This window comes from Cryptomeria japonica, chromosome 7 (genome assembly GCF_030272615.1).
Source record: "Cryptomeria japonica chromosome 7, Sugi_1.0, whole genome shotgun sequence".
Classification (NCBI taxonomy): Eukaryota; Viridiplantae; Streptophyta; class Pinopsida; order Cupressales; family Cupressaceae; genus Cryptomeria; species Cryptomeria japonica.
In genome coordinates this window covers 251,806,315-251,820,163 of record NC_081411.1, presented here as the reverse complement: position 1 = coordinate 251,820,163, position 13,849 = coordinate 251,806,315, and positions in this window count along the sequence as shown.

Sequence of the window (13,849 nt, the reverse complement as noted above, 5' to 3'; positions counted from 1 at the left end):
TTTAGACCATTGAATGGTGGGTGCATTAGTGTTCTGATAGTTTCTGTATCTACACTGATTTGCTTTATGACCATACTTGTTATAGTTAAATCATGTCCCATTAAATTTGTATGCATTAGGTTGTCTTACTGGTTTACTATGATCATGATTGTTTGCAATACTGGAGCTTTCACCAACTTCAAAGCCAAGTCCATTAGTGTCTCCTTTAGGTTTCCGATTTTTCGGCATATCATCAAGTTCTTATGAAATTTTCTTGAATTTCTCCTTATGTTGATTTACAATAGCCAACTCATTTTCCAAAAAATCTTTCTGTCTCATGAGTTCAGTTTTATCATGTTCCAAGTGAATCAAATCTGTCTTCAACATATCATTTTCATGACTGAGCCTTAGATTTTCATTTCTAGCATCATTGATTATCCTAGCCAGGTCATCTTCATTCTTCTTTCTGTCTTAAATGTCTTTACAAAATTTCATAGTCATATCTTGCATCTCATTCCTCAAGGTCATATTCTCTTGCTTCATCTTGCTTACAAGATCATTAAGAGTTTCTTTTTCATCATCATCATTCTGTATCTTCTCATGAAGTTCTCTTCTTTTGCCTCTAGAAATAGTAAGATTCTCTTGAAGTCTTTGAATGATTTCCTATGCAGCCTTCAGATCATCTTCAAGTTTGATATTCTTAAACTTTTCTGCATCATAATCTACAAGAGTTGTTTCCAATTGCTTTCTCAAATTATCCATCTGTACCGGTGTCAGAATCTCCCTCAAGTTGTTAGGCTTTTGAAAAAAGAGGACCAAGCTCTGATACCAATTGTTAGGATTCCCAAAGATACTGAGAGAGGGGGGTGAATTAGTATCTAACCGGTTAACAGATTTTATGATCTTATTAAACAAATTGCATTCCAAAATAGTGTACTGGTAAACAAGAATTAATGCAGTAAATAAGAGCAATAAGTAAAACATAGAAAGCACAACATAACACAAGATTTTTAATGAGGAAACCCGGTGTGGGAAAAACCTCATTGGGATTTGTGACCCACAATATTCACTCACTGGCCAATAAATGAATATTACTTACAATAGGGGCCTGCACATGTAGGAAGGCCAACTGCCTAAAGCTCACTGCTTAATTACAAAAGGAAGTCTCCTTGACTTACAAAATGGATTATGCAAATCCAATTTAGTGTACTGCTTCGGTTTAGCATCTGCTATGCCAGGTTCAGTATTGTTTTAAGCTCATACAATAACCATAAACCTTTCTCCAAAATCTGCCTTAATATTCGCATGTTCACATCTACCTCTTACATAAATGATCTACAAAATCTCATACTTATATGAGTCTTATTACAATGTGCCTTGTTGGCTTACAAAAAGATATTACAATTAAATAAAAAATAAAATATTCAAAATCATGTCGGCTGGGGTGTCGATAATCATCTTTGCCGTTGTTAGTAAACTGTCTATCGGTGTAGAGTCTGCCGATGTCAATGCCATAGGATAACAAGGTTTCCATTAATGAAAATAGCTTCAATCACCTACAATTTCTCATTAGAGTGTACATTTTCCAACAAACCCAAGGAAGACCAACCCCTGACTTTAGGGCACCAACCCCTATTAGATTTATGGGCTACAACCCAAAGGAGCACTAGCCCCTGCACCGAGCTACAACTCAGTATTCACAACGCAAACTTCAAATACATAATTTATTATCATGTTACAAGTGAATCTTGAAACCTTATCAAATATCTTACTCTATCGGTGAATTATCTTCTCTCCTTTACCGACTCACTCTTCTTCCCGCTTTGCACCTGTTGCTTCTCTACTGGATCTACAGCTCACTTCTCTGCACATCATTGGTATCACACTTTGTCGGTTTTATAAATATTAGTTCTTCTCTCCAACCGGTTGAAGGCTTCAACCAATTTTTCTCTCACTCTCTTCTTAGATGCTCATTAAACACTCAGTTGATCTTGTTCTTACTTGCAGAAGTCTTCCACTTCGCAACAACACAATATTCACCTCTTCAGCAACACCAAACAATCTCTTAGGCCTTTTTACTTATAGCACAAATTTCTCACCAATTGTCAATTCAAAGTTTAGGCAGTTAGGGTTTCCGCACCATCCCCAAGGAAAACCAAATCCAATAAGATCTTGCACAATCTAATATTTATGACATCTGAATGCACATCTCCGCCATAGTCACATCTCTTCAATCATGCCCTTCATTCCTGGAAATTTTCTTTTTACCTTCACAGCAAATCCTTCAATTAGTCACAAAAGATCTGTTGGGTTGTTTGCTTCACCGCCTTGATCTTCTCAATATCTCTTAGCTGGCTCGTAGTTATTTCTAGACTTTGAGCCTCAAATCCCTGCAATCACTCTATAGCAAGTCTGCGATTTGTGGGATCTTTCATTAAAGTTGACCAACCCTACAACAACCCTATCATTGTACATTATATCTTTATCCAACCATGGGTTTGCCATGTTGACTCCATGTCGACTATCTGCTAGCTAGGCACTTCAACTCAATCCAAGTAAGATCACCGACCAACCACTCTAACAGTTTCTTACTTCATCTAGTTTGCTAACTCTTCCGGTCTCAACCATTCTACTAGTTACCTTGTCATATCTTCTCTCATCTTGAACTGTCGATGGAACTCTCAAACCGGTCTCCAGACAGATAAGTCCAAGATATCTTCTGCTACTTCTCCTTGCTTATATAGCAAATGGACTCATATACCGGTTACCACTCCTGATGACACCATGTCATCATTCTTTCTCAAGGCTCCATCTTCTTTCAGTCAGGTCAGATTCCTCTATTTGCATCTACTCAGCCTTGCCTTTTCCCTGATTAACTTTGACCATATCTCAATCGGTTTGTCAATATTACCAACACTTTATAATCCATTTATACTGGCATCATGCCTTCTCTTTTTGTTCTGGTGCATAACCCTGATCACATGCACTTAGGAGATTCCTTCAAGTCATCAGTGGATCTAGTGTGAGCACATTTACTATCAGTCATTGCTTCACATGATGACTGCTTCTTCACACGGTGAAAGTCCTATTATTCTGTAACCTTACAACGTACCGGTTCATTCTTCTCCTTTAGAGTTGAAGTGATTGAGATAACATTCTGCCTCTTCATCACAAGCAACTGCTAAAAATACTTCTCCATCTCATCACACAAGTCAGGCGCTAACTTGTGTACTAATGACCTTTGTGATCATCTTCTTTACTTTTACCGGTGTTCAACAACACAAGGTGATATCCTTGCTATCACATACTATACTCCTTCATATCAGTGTTGCACATATATCTCATCTACCGGTGGTCATCTCATATTGGATGACATCAATGACAATACAATGCCAACAATGTCTCTGTCAATGCAGTTCAGATGTGTCTCCATTCTAATCTTCCATATACCATAGTTAGTTCCATCAAGTTTGGGACTGTCCTTCTTGAAGATATTTGTTGCCATAGGATCTCCTCAAGCTGTTAGGCTTCTACAAAAAGAGGACTAGGCTCTGATACCAATTGTTAGGAACCAAGAAGGACAACTGAGAGGGGGGAGTGAATCAATTGTCAATAAATTATAGCCCAAAACAAATTATTCCAACTTAAAACCCAGTGTCGGTAAAACAAATTAACATCTATATTATTACCAGTACAACTTAATGCATGAAATAGAAAGAGAAACAACATCCACAACACATGAAACAGAGATTTTGATGTGGAAACCTTGTAAGGGGAAAAACCACGGTGGGAAACCTTACCCACAACCAGATGGTACTAATGCAGATAGTAAGTGAATACAATAATAGGGTCTACACATGCAGAAAATCCAACCGACTAGAGCTCACTGCTCAATCACAAAATAGGAGTCATATTGACTACAATTGGATGGTTAAATCCAATAACAATGTACTGCTTGAATATAGCATCTTCAATGTTGGATTCAGTACTGGTTTAAGCTCTGACCATGAGTGCCAAATACCTTCATGACCTTCAACAACCTTCCTTCAACCTTTAGATGATATCTGCATGATTCAGACAAGGATTTGCTTATTTTCGCTCTTCACAATGATCTTCAATATTCGCATATCTCTTGCAAATAAGATCTTACAATTATTTATACAAAACCTAAGACCTCATGATTAGGTCGGCTCCCTCAAGATATTATATTTACAAAATAATTCTTGGTGCAATATAATATGTCAGCCTTAATACATTTACCCATTATTCAATCAATAAACCATTTCCAAAACGTGTCGTGTTGATCTAGAACATGATATCTTGTATCGGTCCATCACCTAGACCTATGAACCTGATTAGACCAATAATAAAAACACCAAATGCAAACATCCAATCCATGTCTTTGACATAACCAAATAATCTCTAGATGATAACAAGTCATCATCAACTTCCTGAGCTACCGGTGAAACATATATTGGTGATTGTGTATAAACCAATATCCATACCGGGACCAAAATGTGTCGGTTCAACAACAAACCAATATAACCAGAGTGCCAAATCAACAATGTAGACCTCCAGAAAGATAAGTGTTGACATCAATGACAAAACCAATGCAACACATGACGAAGTCATCCATAGTACCAACACATCAAAGGTTAGCCACTCTTTTTCCATACCTTGATTTGGACCAGGACATACCCCATACTCATCCTTGTTATTCTGAGTGCAATAACTAGAATATTTTCTTATACTTGATATCAAATGATGAGAAACATTCACCTTGTTCATAGAGTCATCAGAGGTAATGACTTGTTTAGGAAAGTTCAGCTTGGCCTTTTTCCCTCTAACTTTTCTATCTTCAAGATCATAGACAAGTGGAGCCTCCTCTAGTGAGTTGTATGTTCTAAGCCAAAACCTGATTCTTTTGATGGGGTCTCTAATCTATGCAGCCCATCCAGAGGGACACTTCCTAAGCCCTATCCACTTGTTATGTGCCTTCCTTTTCTTCTCTTTTCCTTATCTTTTCATATTTTCCTCTTTTTTCTAGGCAATGAAGATCTCCTACCTGACTTGACCTAGGAAGGGCTTTACCAAGATGGTATTCTGCAAATTTGTCAAACTTATCCACGCGGCCCTACAGTAGTTTCTAGGCCATTAATCTCATCCAGTATAAGTTTTGATTTTGTTGTTCGCCAACACATGTTGTCTATGTTAATCAGGGAACCTTAGAAACTGAGAATTTTTGTTTGCTCCAAACTAGAAACCTAAGGTTTATTTGAACCTTCAAGGTTCCCCCTCCTAGTGGATTGGAAAGCCAATATGAAGCCAAGTGTCAATAATCATTGATGAATTTTAAATCTAGAATTATTAGCAACATGTATGACTTGGGAGTCAGTATGTACTAGTCTACATCTTAACCAAATATTTCACATCAAATATCCCATTTATGGGAACGTAGTCGCGGTGATAAATAAACCACATGTCTACAGCTTATTTATACTGTAAAATAATACCCAACATACTAATTTTGAAAAGCAAAAATATATCTCTGAACAATTTTTATTCTTCTCAATTAAAATATAATAGAGTAGTTTACCTTTCTTAAAAGGTGTTCGCTAAAGAATCTCAAATAATAATGGTGTTTAGATTCATTCCAGACAGATTGAAATGTAGGTACACCATTTGGTGGAGTAGTAATTTGAGTTTCTTTTGTGCATATTTTTCCCAAAAAGAAAATTGTGTCTTTCTTATTTAAGAAGAATGTGATGGTTATGGATTTACAAATTCAAGATTAGATTAAACAGTTTCAAAACAACAGCAAGACATATGTATATTGTTTTACTTCAAGGCGTAATTCTTCTCGATTTTGGTGTTTAGTTTTATGTATGATGTCCTTGTTATTGTTGTGAATTTGTAACTTAAATCTCATTCAAATATCTATTGTAGCTACTATTCTTTCTAAATTTGTTTTATTCAATATTAAAAATAATTATTTATGTAGACACCTAAAAATGTCTCATCAATCATGTATTAATTAATTGTCCTATTAGTTAAATAATTCTTTAATTATTTAATCAATCTAATTAAATCTTATTACTCACTCAATCATCAATTTCTACATTACTAATTATTCGATTTTAAATTCTCTACCAATTAATCATTTATCCCTTTATGAAATATTAATTAAATATTAATTATTTAATTAATTATGATATAATTCATTAATTAAATAGTCTTTATTATTTAATTAATCTCATTTCTAATGATTAAATAATTTCATTTAAATTATTTTATTAATTAATTTATCCTCCACATCCCCAAATTCGAATTTCAACTAATTTCATTTAATTTCATCTTTCCAATTTCATATTTCACTAAATTCTATTTTCATCAAATTTCAAAAGAATGTGCATTTCAATTTCATCATTCAAAAATCAAAATTAAAATAAAAATAAAAATGAAAATGAATTTTCAATTCAAAAGTCCTCCAGCACATGTTGAAAATCAGGACTGATCAATCAAATTATTTAACTAACCAGGTAACTCTATCAACTATCCAATCTACCCTTTTCACTCTCAATCACCTTTTTTTAACAAGCCAATCTATTCAGTCTTCTCTCAATCAATTTTGTTAACTAGCCAATCTATTTAGTTGACTAATCAATCAATTCAGTTATCTTTATGATCAATCCATTTAACAGATCAATCAAAATGAGTTGACTGATCAATCAAATTAGTTCAACTATCAATCAGCACCTCAGTTCTATTTATCATCCAATCTCTCTCAAAAATCTATAAAAGCAACCTCATTTCTGCATTATCAACAATCACGATCTTTGAAATTATTATGTCATCATTATGCAAGAATCCCAGAGCGATATCTGAGAGCCACACAACACAATATTGGAGAAGAGCAATGGACGCTTTGTTTTGGATCAATTGAGGGAGTTTTAATTATATTCTTTTATGTTCAATTGATTTAATTCTATTTCATTGTTATTTAGGGACTAGTTTAATTGGATTAGAGTACTTGTGATTTACTCTCTTAAATGTTATTAATTATGGATAATTTACCCCTGAAAACAATGGTGAACCCGATGTGAACAAACATCAACTAATTGTTTTTTGTGATTTTCTGTTGTTTTTGCAGATTTTACAAATTTTGTACGGACAAACACAATTCATTGCGCATTCATCTTGACAATGAATTGCATTCATCCTGACAGGATATTGCATTTGTGCACATAGGAATTCCCATTCGTGCGCACAAAAATAAACATTCATGCAGAAAATAATTTGCATTCAATATGTCAAAAATTTGCATTTGTTGACACATAAATTTGCATCCGTTGACACAAAAATTTGCATTTGTTGACATAGAAATTTGTATTCAACTGTTAAAAAACTCCTTTTACGAAAAACAGGCATAACTTTTGCATAACATATAAGATTTTTGAACTTCAAAATGCGTTGGAAATTTAATTCAATGCTCTATCATTTGGTATAATTATTTTTTCCATATATGTCACAAATGTTTTTGGAAAAATAGTTTAAAGCCACACCTTCTTGTTAAAACTTCATTTTATCATATCTTTTCCATGCAAGATGATCTTTTAGTAAGATTTTTTTTTAAATCTATGAGAAAATAATAAGGAATTCACTCAAAAGGTATCTTATATCATTTTTTATATAAATAATTTTGGGCTATTATTGGTGTGACTAAGCTATCCTCTACAACTTGTCCTTCATTTGATGAAGGCCCCACAATTTAGTAGCAATTTTTTTGCAAGAAGAGGGGTGGAGTTGAAACTACTAACAATGCAATATAGGGTACAAATTTGAGACTCTAGTTCTCAGTTTAATAAATATTTCTAGTCTAACTCTCTAATTTTGTTGTCATATATTTTTATTTTGCATTCATTCTTATGTCATTTCACATTAGTTTTGTCTCTGTTTCTCAATGGTTTTGACATATGTTTGCATTAGTCTTGTATACAGGTCGCATTCATCTTGATAGGTGGTTGCAATCGTTGTCTCATAAATTCGCATTTGTTGAGACATCAGGTCGCATTCGTACTGACATCATTACGCATTCATTTGAAAAACTTGGAATCTTTTTGTTTCTGTGTTTTCATTCATACTTTTTATTTTCTGGTTTTACTAATTCTCTGTTTGCAGCCTGTGGAAAAAAATATAGGGAAGAGATGATCAGTTGAATTTCATAAAATTACTAGCATGTGTGAATGCAAGGTTTGATAAGTTTTTAGCTCATATCTTGTTTTGGTACTTAAAATGAACAATACAAATCTCACACTTGGTTTTGGTAGCTAAAAATAAACAATATAAATCCCACATCTCATTTTGGTACTTAAAATGAACAATACCAATCTCACACTTGGTTTTGGTGTGTAAAAAATGAACAATACAAATCTCACATTTGGTTTTGGTTTTAAAATTGACATAAGCATGCAAATTTCACCTTTGGATTGTGGGGTGTAAAATGGACATGAGCTTATCTTATGAATATTTTAGCTCACATATTGCAACCTTAAAGGGAAGAACCTTTTTTGTGTCTAGAGTGGTCGCACCACTAAAATATATTATCTGCTCCCCTTGACTCTCATGGTCCTGGGTGCAAGAGAAAAGTTTTAGCAACACTCAAATTTTCTTTTTAGTAGTGGAGGGCTATCTCAAATGTGGATTTCATCACCTCATAGGGGGATATCAAATTGAATTGGGTTGGGGATGTTGACTCTCATAGCATATTCCCGAGCGATGTGCTTTCGAGCCACTATACAAAAACTATTGTCAAATGACTAAGGTGTTGAGTAAATTCAACGTATGTGGGGGTCTTCCCTACACCGATAAGCTCACCAAAACTCTTAAGTGGCTTGCCTCAGAATCCGTTGTTGGACTAGACCTATTAGAAAAATATTAAGAACCAATTTCTAGAAGCCCAAATCCCACATTTGATGGTTCAAGATGTGTACATCGTACCCCGAAGATACCCTTCATGTACACATTTTGATGAGACAAAAATTCCTCGATAATAAGGTCTTCGGATCTTCGGGGTAACAAAACCTAGAATTAGTGTGTGTCATGGAGTGGAGCCAATGTTGCCAGGGTTGCTATCTATCCATCTCATATGTGGTATTTTTCAAGGGCCTCATTGAATGGTTTCCTCTATCCAGCCTAGGCTAGGTTTACTATGTTCTTTATTGTTCGATGTTATAAACCAGCATAGAGTCAGTTGATAACTCAATGATGAATAGATAGTACTAACCCAGTACTGAGAGGGGGGGGTGAATCAATATAGACAAAAATATAGTTCTAAACCAGTTTGACAGCAGACACTTCAAATGACTGGCAAACAGTGACACCGGTTTGAAACAGAGTGCAACTGGTAAAGCTAAGAATGACTGAGACAAGCATTAACTAGTTACTCACTTAGTTTTTCACTCAACTCAAGACTACACTACCATTTCACCCTTATGCATGAATAGGTAATCTATCATCAGATCATAATAACAACTAGTTCAACATGTTTTATTGACAGGCATAAAACACAGAACCATCATATGCTTGACAGACAATAGTAAAGAATCACAAGATAAAAGCATCACGCATGACACACATATTTTTCACGTGGAAACCCAACTGGGAAAAACCACATTGGGGATGAATACCCACAAGCTATTTTTGAACTCTTTAGAAGTCCGCTCTATTAGGAGCCCTGTCCGGTTAGAGACATTACAATAGGTTCTGCTAGGAACTGATCCTGTTAGGGATCACCCGGTTAAGGGATGGCTAGAATACCCGGTTAAGGGTTAAACCCTATTAAAGGTTACCTTGTTAGAGGATTTTAAGAACTCAATAGCTAAAGGATTTAAAACTCAATAGCTTTGAATTACCCTTTTAAAGGATTTACAGCAAGTCGGTTAAGGCTACCCTATTAAGGGATTTTCCAACTGTTTAGGTGGTTAGAGATCAATAGGTATTACAATGATCTAGTAACAACACCCAATGCCAATGCAGATCCGCTTAAGCTCCTCTTTACCTTCTGCACTTACACTCTACAGGTATCACTTCTCTTCTTTTGGTCTGGCAAGAATCACGTATCCCTTCTCTTGGATACACACATAAAACTTTTCCAACAACTTTAGAAAGAGACACAACATCGACCTTATAGGAAAATAGATAGGTTGGTAGTATAAACCCTAAACCCTAAACCTATTAGGTTAAGGAATTCAAATGGTTCAATCCTAACCGTTTAGCACACTGCATTAAATGCAACAGTTCTTGATCCAATCTCAAGACATTCTCCATCGTCCATTTCCACCGATTTTATGGCAGCTGATAACCCATCACACTTTATCACCGTTTTACAAACTTCGCACATTCCCAAGGTAGATAGGAACAATCTCCCTCATGCAAGATCCTTCACGCACACAGGCTTACATGGCAATATGATCTGTTCTTCGTTACAATGCTAACTCATTACACAAACTCACCAGTTGAGCCACACAGACTTGAAGCACTTCAATCGGAAACCCTGAAGTTGAGACTACCAACTGGTAGTCATACAACGCTTCCATGTGCTGGTTCCCATAACTGTATGCCGGTTCACCTTGAGAAAACATACCGCTTCACTTTGGCACAAGTATCGGTTCATAGTGTTATAGCAGTTCTCACATATGCTAGTTCACACCTCTTCATCATATTGACATCAATGAAAACACACAATGTCATTATGTCCTCATACCGGTTCACATAATGCCAATAATCTCCCCCTTTGGCATTGATGGCAATATACAAAGATATCTCTCCACTTCACGTCTTCTCCCCCAATTTCTGCAGATATCTTCTCTACTTCACATCTTCTCCCCCTTTGACAACAATGCCAAAGTGGAGGCACAAGCTTTCCTGTTCCATTATGTTGCTCCCCCTAAGTAGTAGCATCCTTCAACACATCAATCCTGAAGAAAAATTTGACTATGCAATACTTGACTGATGTGGAGCATATACCTTTAGTTATCCTCTTGAAGGGGCAATACCCCTAATTCACCTCTTAGGTACATAAATGTAGCCTTTGGGAGAGGCTTGGTGAATATGTCTGCTAATTACTCCTGACTGGAAACATGTTCCAGTGCAATCTCTTTGTTCTAAACCTTTTCCCTCAAGAAATGATACATAAGCTCAAAGTGCTTGGTTCTAGAGTGTAAAACTGGATTTTTGGAGATATTAATTGCACTAGTATTGTCACAAAATATACTTACTAGTTCAGATAGAGGAACTTTCAAGCCATTTAATACATGCTTCATCCAAATTGTCTGAGTGCAGTTCATGAAAGCTATAACATACTCTGCTTCCGCTGTAGACTAAGAGATACAACTCTGCTTCTTACTCATCCATAAGACCAGTCTACCACCGAGAAAGAATGCACCACCGGTTGTGCTTTTTTGATCATCTATATTGCTTGCCCAATCAGCATCTATGTATACTTTCAAGTTGAAATCCTTGCTATAAGGATACCACAATCCATTATCAACAGTTCCCTTCAGATACCTAAGAATCCGCTTGACTGCAACCAAGTGAGATTCTCTTGGGCTTTTCTAGAATCTTGCAGTAATGCTAACTTCATGTGCAATATCTGGTCTACTATGCACTACATAATGCAACTTACCAATCATTGATCAATATTCTTTCTCATCAACCAATTCTGAGTCATCTTCTTTAGATAGTTTACAACCAATCACCATCGGAGTACCAACCGGTTTGCTATCTTCCATGCCAAAGGTCTTCAACACCTCTTTGACATACTTGGACTGAGTGATAAAGATTCCATCCTTCATCTACTAGATTTGCAGTCCAATGAAGAATTTAATCTCCCCTATGAGTGACATTTCAAACTCTTTCTTCATCTCATCTGCAAACTCATGCTCATCTTGTCATCTCCACCAAAGATAATGTCATCAACAAATACGTCATAGATCAGGATCTGATCTCCTTCAGACTTCAAGTAGATATTACTATCTTCACTTGTTCTCTCAAATCCAATCTTCACAAGATGGGAATGCAAACGTTCATACCATGCTCTAGGTGCCTGCTTTAGCCCATATAAGGCTTTATGTAGCCTACATACCATGTCACTGTCTTCGGATAGGGAAAACCCATCTGGTTGCTCAATATACACCTCTTCTTCAAGTACACCATTTAGGAATGCATATTTTACATCCATTTGATATACTTTGAAACCTTTAAAAGCTGCATATGCAAGAAGCATACGAACTCCTTCTAATCTGGCTACAGGAGCAAAGGTATCTCCATAGTATTCTCCTTCTTCTTGGGCATATCCTTTGCACACCAGTCTGGCTTTGTTCCTAATCACTGTGCCATCCTCATTCAGCTTATTTCTGAAAACCCATTTGGTACCAATGACATTCTTATGCTCCAGTCTGGGTACCAAAGACCATGTGCCATTTTTCTCTATCTGGTCAAGTTCCTCTTCCATTGCCTTGATCCAGTCTTCATCTTCATGTGCCTCTTTGAATGATTTAGGCTCAAATTTAGAGATCATACATGAGTTTTCTTTGACCTTTCTTCTTGTAAGGATTCTTGCATCCTTATCTCCTATGATCTTCTTAGGATCATGATTTAGCTTGACATACCGAGGAATGGTCTTGATAGATTCCTCTTGCTTTTCTTCTTCATCCTCATCTCCATCAGTATCAGCATCTACATCTGCCGGTGTAGGAACACTGTTACTGGTACTTGGTTCCCAGAAGGTTACAACCGGTTCACTTACCGCTTGCTCACTATCGGTTTCCTCAATTTTCTTAGAGGTTTCATCAACTCTTACATTGATGTTTTCCATAATTCTCTGAGTCCTATTGTTGAAACACTTGAGAGCTTTTCTCTTGGTGGAATACCCTAGGAATAATCCCTCATCACAATTTGCATCAAATTTTCTTTGGTGTTCACTCATCCTGATGTAACATTTGCTACCAAACACTCTAAAGTAGCTAACCGTAGGTATCTTACTGGTCCAATACTCATAAGGATTTTTATCCTTACCTTTCTTGATGAGTACCCAGTTCATTGTGTAGACTGCAGTGCTCACTGCTTCTCTCCAAAAGGTGTGAGCTACCTTTCCTTGAATCAACATGGTTCTAGCTGCTTCAACCACAGTCTGGTCATTCCTCTCTGCTAGGCCATTTTGTTGTGGAGTCCGGGGGACAGACGATTGCCTCTTGATGCCATGTTCTTCACAGTACTTGTAGAATTCACCAGAAGTAAATTCTCCTCCTTGATCAGTTCTCAGGCACTTGATCCTTTTACCGCTTTCCTTCTCCACTAATGCTCTGAGAGCTTTGAATTTTATAAAGGCTTCAGACTTATCTTTCAAGAATGTGACCCACTTCATTCTTGAGCAGTCATCAGTGAGAATCATGAAGTACCTATCACCCTACACACTTCTAGTTTTCATAGAACCACACAAATCAGTATGCACAAGATCAAGCAAGTTGTCAGCAGTGAAAGATTTACCTTTAAAGGTTGAGGAAGACATTTTCCCCAATTGACACTCTCTGCACAAGGTATTATCCGGTTTACTTAGCACTGACAACCCTCTAACTACCTTGATCTTACTAGCCTTCACAATGTTATCAAAGTTTACATGGCAGATTCTCCTATGCCATATCCAACCATCATCAAATTGAGCCATAAGACATGTTCTTATATTTACATTTAGCTAAAATAGGTACCTTTGGTCTACATGTCGGTGGCCACCAATTCTCCATTCTTTCCTTTGATTCTGCAAACTCCATTCTTGAATTCCATAGTGAGGCCACTGTCATTCAGCTGGGCAACA